General features: G+C 47.9%; 1 long non-coding RNA gene and 1 pseudogene across 5 annotated transcripts in view; one reads left to right on the plus strand and one right to left on the minus strand.

Moving 5' to 3' along the window:
• The window catches only part of LOC308606132, a 68,913-nt gene that overhangs the window by 23,061 nt on the left and 27,322 nt on the right, over positions 1–18,530 (plus strand). The gene's annotated exons all lie outside the window — the stretch shown is intronic.
• LOC308606002 (putative ATP-dependent RNA helicase DDX28) lies at positions 10,901–18,194 on the minus strand (annotated as a pseudogene). The gene is made up of 3 exons (XR_014017930.1): positions 18,042–18,194; positions 16,088–17,997; positions 10,901–11,895 (listed from the first exon to the last, which is right to left on the minus strand). The product of XR_014017930.1 is annotated as a putative ATP-dependent RNA helicase DDX28 (transcript).

Below are 18,530 nucleotides of genomic sequence, written 5' to 3' on the forward strand. Positions count from 1 at the left end.
TTGGCCTGTAGTTTTCATTATTTGTGACATCTTTGTCTGGCTTTGGTATCAGGGAGATGGTGGTCTCATAGAATAAGTTTGGGAGTGTTCCTCCCTCTGCTATATTTTGGAAGAGTTTGAGAAGGTTAGGTGTTAACTCTTCTCTAAATATTTGATAGAATTTGCCTTTGAAGCCATCTGGTCCTGGGCTTTTGTTTGTTGGAAGATTTTAATGACAGTCTCAATTTCAGTGCTTTGGATTGGTTTGTTTATAGTTTCTATTTCTTCCTGGTTCACTCTTGGAAGTTTGTGCTTTTCTAAGAATTTGTCCATTTCTTCCAGGTTGTCCATTTTACTGGCATATAGTTGCTTGCAGTAACCTCTTATAATCCTTTGTATTTCTGCAGTGTCAGTTGTTACTTCTCCTTTTTCATTTGTGATTTTATTGATTTGAGTCTTCTCGCTTTTTTTCTTGATGACTCTGGCTAATGGTTTTATCACTTTTGTTTATCTTCTCAAAGAATCAGCTTTTAGTTTTTTTGATCTTTGCTGTTTCCTTCATTTCTTTTTCATGTATTTCTGATCTGACCGTTATGATTTCTTTCCTCTGCTGACTTTGGGTTTTTTTTTTTCTTTCTTTCTCTAATTGCTTTAGGTGTAAGTTTAGCTTGTTTATTTGAGATGTTTCTTGTTTTGTGAGGCAGGATTGTATTGCTATAAACTTCCCTCTTAGAACTGCTTTTGCTGCATCCCATAGGTTTGGGGTCGTCATGTTTTCATTGCCATTTGTTTCTAGGTATTTTTTAATTTCCTCTTTGGTTTCTTCAGTGATCTCTTGGTTATAAAGTAGTGTATTGTTTAGTGTCCATGTGGTTGTATTCTTTTACAGATTTTTTCCTGTAATTGATATCTATTCTGATAGCGTTGTCGGAAAAGATACATGATACAATTTCAATTTTCTTAAATTTATCAATGCTTGATTTGTGACCCAAGATATGATCTATCCTGAAGAATGTTCCTCAAACACTTGAGAAAGAGTGTATTCTGTTGTTTTTGGATGGAATGTCCTATAAATATCAATTAAGTCCATCTTGTTTAATGTATCATTTAAAGCTTGTGTTTCCTTATTTATTTTCATTTTGGATGATCTGTTCATTGGTGAAAGAGGGGTGTTAAAGTCCCCTACTATGATTGTGTTACCTTCGATTTCCCCTTTTATGGCTGTTAGCCTTTTCCTTATGTATGGAGGTGCTTCTATATTGGGTGCATAAATATGTACAATTGTTATGTCTTCTTCTTAGGTTGATCCCTTGATGATTATGTAGTGTCCTTCTTTGTCTCCTGTAATAGTCTTTATTTTAAAGTCTCTTTTTTCTGATATGAAAATTGCTACTCTAGCTTTCTTCTGATTTCCATTTGCATGGAATATTTTATTCCATCCCCTCACTTTCAGTCTGTATGTGTCCCTAGGTCTGAAGTGGGTCTCTTGTAGACCGCATATATACCGGTCGTGTTTTCAGATCCATTCAGCCAGTCTATGTCTTTTGGTTGGAGCATTTAATCCATTTACATTTAAGGTAATTATTGATATGTATGTTCTTATTACCATTTTCTCAATTGTTTTGGGTTTGTTATTGTACATCTTTTCCTTCTCTTGTGTTTCCTGCCTAGAGAAGTTCCTTTAGCATTTGTTGTAAAGCTGGTTTGGTGGTGCTGCATTCTCTTAGATTTTGCTTGTCTGTAAAGGTTTTAATTTCTCTGTTGCATCTGAATGAGATCCTTGCTGGGTAGAGTAATCTTGGTTGTAGCTTTTCCCCTTTCTTCACTTTAAATATGTCCTGCCTGTCCCTTCTGGCTTGCAGAATTTCTGCTGAAAGATCAGCTGTTAACCTTATGGGGATTCCCTTGTATGTTATTTGTTGTTTTTCCCTTGCTGCTTTTAATATTATTTCTTTGCATTTAATTTTTGATAGTTTGATTAATATATGTTTTGGCATGTTTCTCCTTGGGTGTATCTTGTATGGGACTCTCTGCACTTCCTGGACTTGATTAACGATTTCCTTTCACATATTAGCGAAGTTTTCAACTATAATCTCTTCAAATATTTTCTCTGTCTCTTTATTTTTCTCTTCTACTTCTGTGACCCCTATATTCGAATGTTGGTGTGTTTAACATTGTCCCAGAAGTGTCTCAGATTGTCCTCAATTCTTTTCATTCTTTTTTCTTTATTCTGCTCTGTGGTAGTTATTTCCACTATTTTATCTTCCAGGTCATTTATCCATTCTTCTGCCTCAGTTATTCTGCTATTGTTTCCTTCTAGAAAATTTTTAATTCCATTTACTGTGTTGTTCATCATTGTTTGTTTGCTCTTTAGTTCTTCTAGGTCCTTGTTAAACATGTCTTGTATATTCTCCATTCCAGTTCCAAGATTTGGGATCATATTTAGTATCATTACTCTGAATTCTTTTTCAGGTAGACTGCCTATTTCCTCTACATTTGTTTGGTCTGGTGGGTTTTTACCTTGTTCCTTCATCTGCTCTGTGTTTCTCTGTCTTCTCATTTGGCTTTGTGGACGGTGTTTGAGGTCTCCTTTACGCAGGCTGAAGATTCGTAGTTCCTATTGTTTTTGGTGTCTGCCCCCAGTGGCTAAGGTTGGTTCAGTGGGTTGTGTATGCTTTCTGGTGGAGAGGACTGGTGCCTGTGTTCTGGTGGATTTGTCTGGATCTTGTCTTTCTGTTGGGCAGGTCCACATCCGGTGTTGTGTTTTGGGGTGTCTGTGACCTATTATGATTTTAGGCAGCCTCTCTGATAATTGGTGGGCCTGCATTCCAGTCTTGCTAGTTGTTTGGCATTGGATGTCCAGCACGGGATCTTACTGGTCTTTGAGTGGAGCTGGGTCTTAGCATTGAGACGGATATCTCTTGGAGGCTTTCGCCGTTTTGATATTACAAGGTGCCCAAGGGCTCTGGTAGACCAATATTCTGAACTCTGCTCTCCCAACTCAGAGGCACAGGCCTGACACCTGGCTGGAGCACCAAGACCCTCTCAGCCACACAGCTGGGGGTGAGAGCAAGAGCTAGCTTTGGTACATCTCAAAGAACACCAATGAGATTCACTCACCATTTTCTCTCCATCAGTGAAGAAAACAAATTTCAGTGTTCGGTGAGTCAGCCACCTTGGTAGCCAGCCTCCAAGAAGGCCCTAATCATACCCTAATTATCTCCCAGTCATCACCTGTGTGCCTCCTCACAGTTGAAAAGGGCTGATGTTTTAACTAATAAGACATTGCAGAAATGACAAAGTGCAACTTCCAAAGGTATAAAAGATATTGGAGCTTCTGCTTTGGTTTCTGCTAGATCACTCATCCTAGGGTAAGCCAGCTGCCATGTCATGAGGACACTCAAGCAGCCCTAAGAGAGATTCATGTGGCAAGGAGCTGAGGCCTCTTACTTACAGCCACATGAGTGAGTCATCTCATCAGTCACAATACTTAATTTTATTTATTTATGGTTGTGTTGGGTCTTCGATGCTGCACAGGGTTTCTCTAGTTGTGTTGAGCAGGGGCTACTCATCATTGTGGTGCATGGGTTTCTCCTTGCTGTGGTTTCTCTTCTTGTGGAGTATGGGCTCTAGGTGCATGGACTTCAGTAGTTGTGTCACGCAGGCTCAGTAGTTGTTGCTTGCAGGCTCTAGAATGCAGGCCAAGTAGTCGTGGCACACAGGCTTAGTTCCTCTACAGCCTGTGGGATCTTCCCAGACCAGGGATTGAACCCCTGTCCCCTGCATTGGCAGGCAAATTCTTACCCACTGAGCTACCAGGGAAGTCCAGTGTGCTCTTTTTTAAACCTAGTCTGTTTTCATTATTTTCTATCTTAACTGTTCTATATTAAATAAAAAATAATAATACTCCTTTCTACCCCTCCTCTTTGAGGATGATATATGAAGAAGTATGTCTTATTTATTAATCTGAAATTTTCACCTTACTTTTAAGAAGTAATCACAATGTCAAGTATTTAATACCTTTCACTTCCACCTTGAAAAGCATGGATATTAAAGTGCTAATATAATTACCTTCCCTAGTCTATCATTTTTACTTTTTGTTATGTATAAAAAAACAACTAAAAATATGCATGGTTTGTAAGGAAATGACAAATTTCAGAAAATTCAGAATCTGCATACACTCTATACATAGCTTCTAGATACAGACACAGAAAATTGCCAGATACTCAGAGCCCCCCTTGTCCAATTCTAGTGATTCCCCTTAAGGTTTAATATTGTTCTGGTATCTAACAAAAAGATCACTTTACCTGTATTTTGTATTTTATATAAATGTAATGGCACAGTAAAATCACTTTTGGCTTGGGCTTTTTTATTTTATGTTGTTTATGAATACGCCTATATGGTTGCCTGTTGTTGTCGTCATGCACTGACACTGTTGCATAGGATTCCATAGTGTAAATATTTAACTATTAATTAATTTTTTCCAAAATGTATTACAATATGAGTGATTTTCAGTTTGGGTCTATTGAGAATTGCACTGGTATATACATACTAGAACTTGAGCTTTGGTGGTATGTGTATAAATTATTGTTCAATATACATGTAGTAGTAAAATTTTTGACTCATAGCTTTCATCTGTTTATCTTTTTAGATATTTCTAAATATTTTCAAAACATTTGTATGATTTTTCATCCTCAGCAGCAGTGAATGAGATTCAAGGATTACACACATTCCTGTCAAACTTGATAATACCTGTCATTTTCATTTGAACTTTCTGGTTGGTGAGTGATAATTCCAGGTATGACTTTTTTGCATTTAATTGACTACTAAGAAGCCAAGCATCTTTTGATATGTTTACTTAACGTTCTGTACTCTCTTTCTTGAAATATCTTTTGGTATATTTTTCCCATCTTTGCTATTACATTATCTTCTTATTGAAGACTTTTTTTTTTTTAACATCTGAAGACTTCTTATTTAGGAGTTTTAAATATATACTTGATATAAGTTTTTCTCTCTTTCTGTCTCTCCTCTTTCTTTAGATGAGTGTCAGTTTTTAATGTTAATAGCATCTAATTTGTTATTTTCCTCTATTTAGTCTTATTTCTATTTATTTATATAATCTTCTTATCTGTTGCAGAACACATATATTCTAATCCACAAATATGCTTTCGTTTCTTCAATAAAACTAATTGATAAGCTTTAAATTTAAGTTAACTTTCTGAAATAAATATGTTGTATCATAGTGAGCATTAATTTGTCTATGACAGCTGAAAGGTTACATTTATTCAGAAAATGTTGTATTCAGCTTTCTTTTCATTTGCTCCTACTTCTCATTGATTCACAGAGGTAAACATCACTTCATCCATGGATCTGACTTTTCTTGATTTCTCATGGTCATTCTCATTAATTCTTCTTGCCTCATGAAATCTTTAGGCATTGCATTATTCCACAAAAGCAAAAAGCTTCCTTGGGCCTTTTTCCTCAGAAGATTGATTATTCCCACATTTTAAATGGGAGATTGCAATAAGTTAGGAGAAAATGCCACAGGGGTCTCTCTCTTTTTTTTTTTCTTTCACATCTTGTATCAGCCTCTGCTTGCACTCTGTGTTCAAAGATTTTTGTACAACACATTGATAGAAGTGCCAGGTGTGGGCTTCCCTGGTGGCGCAGTGGTTGAGAGTCCGCCTGCCGATGCAGGGGACACGGGTTCGTGCCCCGGTCTGGGAAGATCCCACATGCCGCGGAGCGGCTGGGCCCGTGAGCCATGGCTGCTGAGCCTGCGCGTCCGGAGCCTGTGCCCTGCAGGGGGAGAGGCCACAACAGTGAGAGGCCCGCCTACCGCAAAAAAAAAAAAAAAAAAAAAAAAAAGAAGTGCCAGGTGTTTCTCTCCTTGGGGCAAAAGACAGATTAATTACCTGACAAATAAAATAAAGACAGTGTCTTTCTCTGTTCACATGTTGGAAAGGATTGCTTGCATCCTAATTTAAAAGTTTCAGGTGAGTGAAGCTTAAGATTCCAAAGCTTTAATCCATATTTGCACCATGCACAGCATCCAACAGGACTGCTTTACATAACCCCATGAGACTTTTGTGTGCAAGTGAAATAGATAAAAATATAAAACTATTGCTGTCTTTTTGGGTCATAAAAAAGACTTTTTGTCTCATTTAAAATATATTTTTTTCTAAAATCCAAAAACGTGTCAGGCTAAAATATTGGAATTTCAAACATGGTAAAACCCCTTTTGAACGATGCGAAGTGAGACTTCTTTGTAGTGCTGATTTGCATTGCCCACTTGCTTGGTTGGCCAAAAAGGGCCTACGCGTTTTTTCCTGAATATATTCAGGAAAAAAAAACGTACGCCCTTTTTGGCCAACTGCATCATTGTCGAAGTTCTGCCATTTTTCATGTGCTTTAAAGGCGACTCCGATCTACCTCTTGAAAACGGTTTCCTGCAATTCTGCCTTGTTTTCAAATCCTCTTCGTTGCCTTACCTCAATAAGGTACGAAAGTTATCATTTATTATCCTGCAGGTTTGTGAATTTTAGTGCCTCTGAGATCCATTTTTCAACTCGCCTTTTTGGGAGCTGGCCTCCAAACCGCAGGATTGCTTCAGGCCCTATTCTGGTTCCAGGGGGCAGGCAGAGCCTTTGGTTAATTCTTCTTCCTGATTGGAAATTAGAGTGACATGTGTCTGTCCAAACACCTAGAGCTGATCTCTCATTGGTTCCCCCGCTACCCGTTCAACCTCTGGACAAATTGCAAACTGTACGAAACAGGAGTTTAAGGTGCTGATTCTCCAAGTGGGGAGACTGTTGGTAAAGCAGCTGGAATGGCGAACCCGAGCACCACGAGATGAAAAATGAGGTGCGTTTTAGAAACGTTTCCCGATCATATGGTGTACCATCCTCTGGGTTTCCCATGCATGTTTTAGCTGTAGGAAGATTCCCTTGAACCTGGAGATTTCTGACCCATGGAATGGGTAGCACGCAGTATTACTTTAAAGGGTCTGCATTTGCTCACGCAACCTCACCAATCCAGTCGCCCCCAAGAGTGTCCAGCCTTATGTCTCTTCCAGCTGTGGGTCTAGATGTGGTCAATCCAGGTTGCATCACAGCCACTGAACGAATTTTGTAAGAATTTCTCTCTCTTTCACTATCTTTGCTTTTTTTTGTAATTTGTATTTATAATGGGATTTAGCTGATTTTCAATGCTGTGTTTGTGCCCCTTTACACCCACTATATTCACTTACCGAGAAATATCAATAAATACTTTTTAAGATTCTTACTATGCAGATATATTCTTCTGTGGTGAATAAGGTGTGTTGAGTCCAGTTCACTGAGCAATGAGTAGGTCTTCTCTATTACATATTTGGTTGATGGAACGGTATCTGTGCTAATTTCAAACTATTGTTTTATGCATCACCCCACCTCACCTTTCCCCTTAAGCAGCCATAAGTGTGTTTTCTAAATGTGTGACTCTGTTCTGTTTTGTAATTTAGTTCATGTAGCGATTTTTACATTCCGTCTATAACTGATATCTATGATAAGTTTCTTTATCTGTGTGACGTATTTCTCTTAGAATCATCGTACCTAAATCCACTCATTATGCTGCTACTAGCCTTAGGACACTGATTTCATGGCTGAGTGATATTCCATTGTACATAAGTACTACAACTTGTTTATCCATTTTACTCTTTCATGAGATACTTAAGGTGTACCCAAGTCGAGGATTTTGTGAACACAGCAGCCCTAAAATTTGGGGTGCCTGTGTCCTGTCGATTTTTGGTTTTCTCAAGATATAAGCCCATGAGTGGAAGTGCCCTGTGCTCTGTAGCTCTGTTTTTTAGATGTTTTAGGAAACACCATACACTTCTCCAGAGTGACCGTTGGCAATTTACATCCCGCCCATCAGCGTAAAAAAGCTCCCTTTTCTCCTTGACTTGTCCTGCGTTTCTGGTTTTTACACTTTTTCAGCATGGCCCTTTTGACCAATGCCTAGTGAGACTTCTTTGCAGTGTTGATTTGCATTGCCCGCTTGTTTGGTTGGCCAAAAAGGGCGAATGCGTTTTTTCCTGAATATATTCAGGTGCTCACCAGGGCGTGTAGCAGGTGTGGGTGAGTGTCACGTAGCGCACACCCAGCGCATAGAAGGTACGCAGGATGGAGAGGCTACTGTCCAGTGAGTGGCCGCCCTCCACACCAGTGAGGCAAGCCAACTTCCGGGTATTGTTGAGAGCTGGGGGCAAGTAGGTCAGATGATCATTTTCAGAGGCAGGAGTAGCTTACTGAAGTCCTTAACACCCACCACCACCAGTCTGTTTACCTCTTCTTTTGGCCATGCCGCGCAGCATGAGGGCTCTTAGTTTCCCCACCGGGGATCAAACCCGAGCCCCCTGCAGTGGAAGCGTGTTGTCTTAACCTCTAGACTACCAGGGAAGTCCCCCGTCTACCTTTAACTGAGGTCACAAGCTCCAGCTCAGAATAGGAGGCACACATGAGGCGGATGAGGTCAATTTGTTCCATGGTGAGGTGCCCAGCATCCCGTTCGTGGGTCTGGCATGGGACGTAGGCTGACCAGAACTGAGGGAAGCCAGGGCTTAGTTTGGGCTTTGGAACTCCTTGGGCTTCTCATAGCCTCCTCAGCTGGCACAGCACTCACTGTGCCCAGAAGTCACATGTAATGCGTTGCTTTTTCTGTGGTACTTGGCAGCCCGTCAGGTGGGCTCACTGTGACCCCTGTAGGCCCCAGCATCCATGGCATGGCACTTTCTAGGTCACTATGGTAACTTCGTTCCAATGTGAGTAACCTGTGGTCTCTGAGGCCCCCAAAGTGCCCCACATTCCCCAGCAGCCATGGTGGCACCTTGTGTGTCCCTTTGGTACCTGGCCACCCACGAGACTGTCTTTCAGCCTGTCCAAGCTGGTCTAGCCATGGCTGAAATTGCGCAGATTAACATGCTGTAGCCCATTGTGGTAAAACTGCCTCAGGACCAGGGGCATGTTGGTGTGGCTGGAGGGAGGTCAAGGCAAATGGGTGGGCTCCTTAGGTCTTGGGATCAGGCAGGACACATTGCCTGGCCTGGGCCAGCCTGGGGGTCCCCCACCTCACACTGTCACACAGACTATACTAGGAGCAGCTGAGCCCTGGGCTGAGGGGTTCCCGCCAGGGAGGGGATGACAGAGAAGGGGAAGGGCATCCATAGATGATGGAGAGGACATCCAGGGTTGGTGTGAGGGAGCCTCCCCACTAGCGCTGCATGCTCCGGACCTCCTCCCCTGCTCAGGGCCAGGCTAGGCCCCCACCGGCCCCCAGCAGCCCGCACACACTGCAGCCACCCTTCCACAAGCGGGAAGTCCCGCATCAGGGCCCGCGTGCGCTCCCGCGGACTTGGGGTGCTGGAGGTGCCCGGCGTGGTCTGCACGCGGGTTACCGGCCGCAGCAGCAGACTCAGCAGGAGCAGCAGGCACAGCAGAGGCCGCTGGCTGCATGCACGGGGACCTTCGAGGCCCCCGGGCCACAAGCTGTGCAGGGCAAGGCAGGCGGGCAGAGGTGGGTCTGAGAGGGGCGGGCGATGGGGTTCTGCCCGTCGACAGAGGCCACCCAGCGGCGCGGCCTCCTGAGGGGGGCGGGGTGAGGGAGGGGATACAGAGTCACAGGACCCTGACCCGTGTGCGGAGACCCGCGATCCGGATCCAGGAAGCCCGGCAGCCACAGGGCGGCACTGCCCTCCCGCCCCCTGCTCAGAGGCAGCTCCCGCGGGCTAAGCTGGCCTCTGCTGAGAGCCCACTCGCCTCCCATCGCGGGTTCCCTCCACCCCCGCCCCTCTTCCCACTCCCACTGCTCCGAGGGGGCGCCCTAGGTTGCTCTCCCCCGCCTCTAACCTTCCTGTCCAAGCTGGGGTGCTTCTCTCAGAAGGCCACCTGCAGCCCGTGGCCTCCCAGGAGCACACCTCGTCCCCATCTGCCTGCAGCCGGCCCCGCCCACCCCGAGGGCTGCGTGCAAGGGTCTCTGTGGCCACAAGTGCTCTGGGCTCCCGGTTTCCCGGGACTGGGCCATGGGGGCTGGTGTGGGGGAAGAGATAGTTTCTGGAAATGGGGGGGTAACCTTGTGAGCTCTGGATTCAGGAGGGGGCCCTCTGCCCCCAACCTTCTCTCTCCTCCTACTTGACTCCCCAACCTGCATGACCATTCTCTGGGGACTTGAACCAGCACCTGGGAACTATCAGGAACCTCCCCCACTTCTGTCAGCCAGCCTCAGGAGAGCGCCCTCAGGAGTTGCTACACCTCCCCAGGGCCTGAATAGAGGGACTTTTGGGATGTGAACTGAACAACCTTCTGGGGAGAGTCAACGACCCTTTTACTCAACAGAGCAGGAACTCAGTCAGTAGGCTATTTGTGTGGAAGGAAATGAAGTCGCTTCCATGGCAGAAGAGCCCCCGCTGCAGCAACCTTCGTCCCAGAGCTGCTGGCTGACCTTCTGGCCAGGATCCCTCCTACCTCAGCGTGGAAGGCCCGGCCTCGTGGAGAAGTGTAGGTTCTGAAGAAAGACCTGGCACCTGGGTTCTGCTGCTACACTTGCCTTATCTCGTGGCCCTTGTGGCTCTAGCTTTCCCAGAAACCTCAAGGGCTAAGTGCCTGTGCTTGCTCAGAGGCCGCACGCCATTCCCCATTTCCAGCCTCAGGCCCTCCCGCTAGCTGCCTCCTCTAGGGACCCCCTCCCCCCCAACACACACACACACACTGGGGATGTGCCTTCTCACAGAAGCTCAACCACTGAGATGATTTAGGGACTGTGCCCAAACTCCTGCATCCCCAGCCTCTCAAGTTTTTGCTCTGATCCCTGGCACCCCCTGGAGCTGTTCCACCTTTGGAACCTTTCCCGGGTGGCAGGAGTGCCTAGCACAGGGGTAGTGACCTAAGTCTGAGCACTGGCGACCCTACAAATCTGTTACAGAAAAACATTTTATTGAGCAGTAAGGGACCCCACTGGGGACAGAAAGGGCTGGCAATAAAGGAGCATGTGAACCTCGGGGCAAGGTGCGTGCTGCTTGACTCTCCATCCTGTTCTTGCTTCAGGGAGCAGGGCTTCCTGGGCCTCTCTATCCTGCCTCCTGAGGCCCCAGGCAGGAGGCTCTTTGGGAAGCCACAGATTGCTGCTTTCAGTTTCAAAAAGCCCAGCTCCCCCCTGGTTTGTGGTGGTGGCCACTGACAATGGCTCAGGGCAGGAGCCCATGTGGTAGACTGCTAAGGCTTCTCTGCACCCTGTATCTGCTCCTGCATCCTCCTCGGCTCGCAGAGTGCAGACTTCACTTTCTTCAGCTCACAAAGGGGCCCATGAGGACTGAGCAGAGGAATGCCAGGTTTTCTTCCAGGCCAGCTTCCGCCCTGGGATGTTCAGGGCAGACTCTCATTTCAAACCTCACTTTCTGAGGCTCCTGGCTTATGGCCATTGAGTGTGCAAGGAGGCTCCTGGCTGAGGAAGGCTCAGACAGAACGACGCAGGTTCTAATCTGTGGTAGTGGGCAGTGGGGGGGGGGGGCGGGAGGGGTCACTGCAGGAAGAGGCATTCACTGCCTTAGGCAGTTAAACCATTGCCCTGTCTTCAGAATGGTTCAGCCAGCAAGATTCTGTGGAGTCCACCTCCTGGCATCATGCTACAATCGCCGGATTTGGGGTCTGGAGCAACCGAGATCTTCGTCTGACTCTTCTGGAGTGTGCTTTCTCTCGGGAGCACATCTGGGGACTGGCTTCTCGGCTTCCACCTTTGCTGGCATGGCCAAAGGAGCATCCCCGTAGGCCCGGTAGCCACCAACCAGGCAGTATGTCTCCCCATGCCAGCCCAACTGCGTTTCTCCACACCCTCAGTTGAGGATATGGTAGTGACCAGGTGTAGGAGGAGAAACGGGAGCCACAGCTGCTGCAAAGAAAAGCAGAGCTGATCAGTCATTCTGCTGTACACAGTCTCCTGCCAGAATTTCCCTCTCTCATGTCTCTCTCAGTTTCTGGCTGAAGACCTTTAATCTACTTGACATCCGAAACACAGCCTTGGCCCATCACCTCTATGAGTCCCTAGAGAAGGGACACTGGCTACAAAAGCAATTCCTAGAGCCTACAGTTGCATCAGGTGAGGTAGTCTCTTCACCGTTTCCAGGGAAAACAGTAGAACCCGAAAGTAATTGCAATCATGATCCTCTCCATCTCTCCCACAACAGAGAAAACATTTCTTGCAGTGTGTCACTTCTGAGGCTTTAATGGAAACGTCTTTCAAGTTTTGGAAAAAGATAATCTAATATAAATTGGTTAAGGACCCCTCCCACTTTGGCAACCCCTCTTGGGCCCCATTTATAATGCCTGTTACAACCACACTGAACTCTAGCCCTCTGATACTTTTATCTAGATTAGAACAAGGCCAAATACTGAGGCACAGTGATCAGGAGACTCAGAACCGGGTTCTGGGTACCAAGTGTAGGCTCACATCCACCCAGCCTCCTGGGACACCATCTGCTCAGCCCTCCAGTCTCACTAGCGCTTCATCACGCCCCTTGGTCCTTCCGGTCTTCCCATGAATAGGGCACCACCCTCTCCCCTAGTACTCAGCAGCTCAGTATGGGATGTGTCTGAGGGGACCGATATAGATGTGTACATGACAACACAGAGGTGCCTGGGTTTGAAGGTGCGGTTCAAGAGTGGCCGTCTTCCTCAAACTGCTCCGTTTACCATCTGCCAACAAAAACGCACTTGCCTTTTGCTAAGAGGCCAATCAGGAAAGGGTCTGAATGGAAGCATCCTGTAGCCCAAAGCGGAAGGCAACATTTATAAAGATCAGAAGCTTCCTGAACACTAGTTCAGGGATGACCTTTCACTTGTCCTCAGCAGTGAGCACTGTGGGACCCTGAAGGTGTCCCAGGTCACTGGTATTACTTACAGCTGGGAAAGTGCTGAGGTTTACGTAGTGGGCAAGCCCCACAGGAACATGTGGCAGCCAGGTGAGGTTGTGTGTACACCATGCCTCTTCTACAGATGCCCGGTCTCGGTGTACCTGCTGCACTGCCCAGCCAGGGAACAGAGCACAGGTTTGAGTAAATATAGACGATCCGGTCAGACATTCTCTCTCAGACAACCAAAGAGATTGGTATCTGGTGGAGAACTGGTAGGGAAGTTTCTCTGAGGGCAGCACATTTCCATAGTTATGCTGCCATGGAAACTGTGAGAAGGCCTGTGAGGTCATCACTACCCAGTGAGGTCATAATAAGGAACCTGTGACTTGCGGGTCAGGCTTCAGGAGGAGGGGCAGTTTTGTGGAGGAGAGCGGGGTGGAGGCAGAGGTACTCTGCCTGGCCCCTCACACCTGGGCTTCCCCACCCATGCCCTAGTCTAGTAGACACCCCACGTGGGGCGTGCAGGTGGGCTGGTACAGCCCCAGGGGCCCCAGGAGGGCAAGAGAGACCCACATTCTGAAATTGGCTTGAGAGGCAAGATTAACGTTAAGAGACAGCTAGGTTGTATGGCACTGACCCTAAGAAGCAGAGAATTGTGTGGACTGGGGAATCAGGGAAGGCTCCTTGGCAGTGGGCCTGAAGGACAAGTGAGATTTGGACCCATGGGGAAGAGAGAGAAGACATTCCAGTTTGGAAGAATAAAAGGAAAGACACACTCTTCTCGACCTTGTCCTGCCCCAAATATAAATTCATACAACCCTCACATTTTTACACCTGAGGGCTTTAAAAAACCAAGATGTTAAGGGGCCTACCCAGTGTTACACAGGTAGTGGAGAGGGGTTCTGCTCAATGGTTACGTTCATGTTGGGGCACCGGATTTACAGCCGATAGGAATGTGAGAACAAGCTCATGCCATTTCAAACATTTCCAAGTGATACTGAGAGAGATGTTAAACGTTCAAAATGAGGGTGCTGAATGACCTCACAAAGTGGGAATGGTGGGCCCATTTTAATATGAAATTCAAAACAAATTCATGACAAAAGGACATAATACAAAATGACAACATAATCATTACACTCCCCTCTCCCCTAGAAGTAAAAATCATTATAATCCTCTCTCTCTCCACCATGAAAGGATGAGATAAAGGCTCAGCAGCAGCCCCCGTGAAAAACATGGTCAACACTGTGAAGAGGTGTTAGTAAGACGACTTGGTCCGACTCAGAGAAGGAAAGAGACAACTCTGCCCTTAGCCTGATCAGGCCCACAGGAAGGAACCACAACTGGGGCAGCCTTTGATAGTGTGGTAATGAGAGAGAACCTTCTTTAGGAGGGGACTCCCTGTTGCCGACCTTGAAAAAGCAAAGATGGGACCTTCGTTTACTAGGGCTGTTGCAGAGGGGATGTGCCCAGGAGGTAGAGACTGCTTGGACTACCCTTTTAGAGGTTGGGCCACCCTGGTCGAGAACCACAGCACCTTCTATCCCTAAACTGCTTGAATCTGGGTGCCCGTTAGGACAGACGAAGTCAGGCCTCATTGGAGCAGACTGCCTTTGGGAGTGGTAGAAGGTAAATGTGAAGGGGAATGCTTGCTCTGGCGGAGGTTTGTCACGGCAGGTGGGCCAGCATGAGACCATTTAGAATCTCCAAGGCTCCAGAGATTACATGGCTGGGAGCATCCCTCTGATGTGGTGTGGGGACTCCTACCTTAACAGGACCTGGCTGGGCATCTGGGGGAGGCAGAATAAGCGGTTTATTAACTTAAGAGAACAAGAGAATCACCTGGGGGGTTCCACAAAACCACTTAAAAAGCCTTGTACCTGGATTCTTGAGCCAACCCTCAGAAAACTTATCTAGATCTGGAGTAGGGCTCAGGAAGCTGCACTTTTCTTTTCTTTTTTTTTTTTTTTTTGCAGTATGCGGGCCTCTCACCGTTGTGGCCTCTCCCGTTGTGGAGCACAGACTCCGGACGCACAGGCTCAGCGGCCATGGCTCATGGGCCCAGCCACTCAGCGGCATGCGGGATCCTCCCGGACCGGGGCACGAACCCATGTCCCCTGCATCGGCAGGCGGACTCTCAACCACTGCGCCACCAGGGAAGCCCGGAAGCTGCACTTTTAATAAGCTTCCTGGGCAGTCCCACCACAGTGGTCCATGGATAGAGCGACCACATTATTGTGTATTCTCGGTTGCTTTTGGGAGTCAAAGTGGGCAATATTAAAAACTGCAGCAGGCATACGTATAAACAGGAAATATTCAAGGCAAGCAGAGGTGTATAGTTATTCTATGCATGAATCAGATTTGAGAAAAGCTAGCCTGGTGGTTAAAGAACACAACCCTTAGGACAGACAGACCAGATTCTTTCCTACTTACTTGGGTGATTTTGACCAAGTTCTTTTATCCTTCTGACTGTTTCTTCATATGGAATAGAGCTATGACTGTACATTTAGCACAATATTCTCTCTCGGCAAAGGTTGCTCTGGGTCCACTTGTGTTCTCTGCAACTTAACCCTTTCCAGTGTGCAAGCATTTTTAAGTTGTTTGGTAAAGTATTACATTTGACTTTCAACAGTTCATTACTTTGGGCAAAGCTTATATAATGCTGCAGAGACTAGAACCTATGCAGAGATAGTGAGAGGATGTTATAAGCTTATTCTGCCGGTTTATAAAAAAGTTTAACCTTTTCTCCTCTTCCTCCACCTGCCACCAAGAGATGAGAAAGAAGGCAGAGCCTGGAAATGCACACCAAGCAATACTTCGGTGTCAGTTTGCCTTTTATTCCTCTGCCAGTACTTCCCAGAGAGATTTCACCAAAAGTGCCTAAGCTTGCCATGGCCATTGTTGTGAAGAAAGTTTCTCTCTATTGCTAGTCACATCCCCTTTTCCTTCTCCTGGGGGCTTAATGGATGTTTGGGGGCAGGAAACAAAATTTAAACTAAAACATCAGTTGAAAGAGCCTTCGTCCTAAGTGTGGTAGTTTGGAGTGTGCATCTTCTCAGAGTCTACTGAATTCTGCCCCAGTGGAAACTGTTATTAAGGGGCACCCATAGAAACATCGCTTATTGTTAGAAACCACGACATAATACAGAGCCAAGATCGACATTATTCTTCACGTGAAAGACTGCAGAGAGCCAAGCGCAGTAGTTCACCCTCAAGTGCTGGCCAGCAACTCACCTTTTGAAGCCAGACTGCAGCCCGGGTCTTCAGAAGGTGACTAGGCAGCCCAGAGCACCCTGCTGACAAGTGTGCTCACCCATCCAGCACAGAGGGAAAGGTCCCTGTTATGGCATCATATATAAGCCTGCTGCAATAAGGTTTGCTGGTGCAAAGGCTCTCTCGCTGAGGACCCCAGTCCTGGAAGGCTTCTCCTCTGGCAAGCTGCCAGTTCAATCTTCTGAGCCAGGCTCACGTCCCGGGGATGGGTCACAAAGCTGACGACGGTGCCTGGCACCTCGCCCCCCACCCAGCCCACCCTCCCTGCTCTGTGGATGTAGTCTTGCAGGGTGAGAGGGAAATCATAATTGATGACTAGCTCCACCTGGGTGCTGTCCAGGCCCCGAGAGGCAATGTCTGTGCAGAGAAGAATGTCTCGGGAGCCCTTCTGGAAGGACTGGAAGATGCCTGCTCTCATTGAGGCTGGCATCTGTCCCTGCAGTCTTAAGTGTTGGATTTTGTGGTCATCCAGAATATATACCCCAGCCAGTTCACAGTGCTGGAGCAATTACAGAACACCAGAACAGTTCCTGTGGGGCCAATCCTATATGCTCTGTCATGCTGCCTGAGGATCTGCACCAACCCAGTCACCTTCTCTGTTCCCTTCGGCCTCATGAATGTCTGTCTGACATGAGGCATGATGCAGTGGAGCTTGTCACTGGTAACGGTGGTTAGAGAGTCTAAGCTGGCAACTTTACTCAGCAGCTGGCCTACACCTTCGGGAAATGTGGCCCCCACCAGCACTAACTGATCTTTGAGATTGAAGGGGTCTTTTAAGTCAGCTGGGCCTTCTGCTATATGGCTCCCCGCCAAGATGTAATCCACCAGTTCCAGGAAGCTTTCATCCAACAGCGTGTCTGCATCATCCAACACCAAGAAGGAGAGCGGCTCCAGGCTGATCAGTTGAGTTTTCAGGACCTTCCACAGAGCCCCCGGAGTGGCCACCAGAATATCTGCTGGAGGTTGTTTGGACAGTTGCAGCCTGATCCTCCTCATGCCATGGACTCTCCCTAACTCCCGCACCTGGAGGTCCAAGGAGCTGCCCAAGGGCTGGGCCACGGCCCGCACCAGTTCGGCTAATTTTCGAGAAGGCACAAGAACCAGGCCTCGAGGAGCAGGGATACGACAGGGGTCCAGGCTTGGCAGGCCCAAGAGCCGTTGAAGGAGAGGTAGCATGTAGCTGACAGTTTTGCCACTGCCGGTTTCTGCGGCGCAGAGGATGTGGCTGCCGCGAAGGAGTGGGGGAATGATACTCCACTGCACGGTTGTGGGCCGAACAACTTCGGGAGCAGCCTCTTGTAGTGCGCTCAGAACGCGGAGCTCCAGACCCAGTTCCGTTCAGCTGCCGTTGGGCGAGAGGTTCCGCAGCGCTGGAGTCTCATATTGCACACGCTCGATGGAGAAATGGTCCGCGTGGGCGCGCCGATTCCTCCAGCCGCACGAAGCGAGTGGCGCGGGCTCCCAAGGGCCCAGCGTGAGGTGTGCCGTTGGTTCAACTCCGGTCGCCGCGCTGACATCAGCAGCGGCCCCGGTCGCTCCAGCACCGGCCGCGAGGGGCTCCGCTGCCCGCTCTGCCGCTCTTCCTGCCGCCGCTGTAGAGCCCGCGGGATGCGTACCACGGGCAGGGGCTCGTTGGGACCGCGGACCGTCAGGTCCCGGCGAGGCGCCAGAAGCAACTGAACCGCGAGCGACCACAGCCCCACCCGCCGTGCCAGAGCCACACTCCCCTTGCTGCGGGAGAGGCGCACGACAGTGACGTCACGGGCGCGCCAAGGCCTCGCGGACGGTGGCCGGCGCGGCTCAGTAAGGCCCGCGGAATCGGCGAACTGTGTGGAAGGAGCGGGATCTGTAGAGCTCAGCAGCGGCGAGGTCTGTAGGTCCGAACAGGGGATGATGACTCCAGACCCCGGCCAACCTTGGGGAAGGGTGCGCGGCGGAGGCAGGACCGGGGTCTGGCGATACGCGGCGATGGGGCCCTGGCATTACGAACCAGGAGGGCGGAGGGCTTCTGGCGATCCGATGTCCGATCCCTGCCGTGCTCTTTCGTCGCCCTCACAGCTCCTGTCATGGCTCGGCCAGTTCGGGTCTCCCCCTGTGACTTATGAGGGTGCGGCGATGTTCTCCCAGATGTGGTCCCCGTGTAAGGTCTTTGAATACAAGTATTTATTGAGAGTCTGAGTGAATGGTCAGGCCTGGGGGCCGAGACCAGGAGTCCGGAGTCGTAGGTCCAGGCTCACCCTTCCCTTAGAGCTCCCCAGAGAGCTGAGGGCCCCGAGGGCAAGCTGATGGCTTTCAGCGTATCTTCTCTAAAGTCAAGAGAACTCATCTCTTGGTGCTTTTCCCCTTTCTTTTCAGCTGAGGTTCATTCTCCCCTCCCTTGTCACCCTTAACAACTTCTCATCCT

Source organism: Mesoplodon bidens, assembly GCF_964165515.1.
Source record: "Mesoplodon bidens genome assembly, chromosome: 18".
Lineage (NCBI taxonomy): Eukaryota > Metazoa > Chordata > Mammalia > Artiodactyla > Ziphiidae > Mesoplodon > Mesoplodon bidens.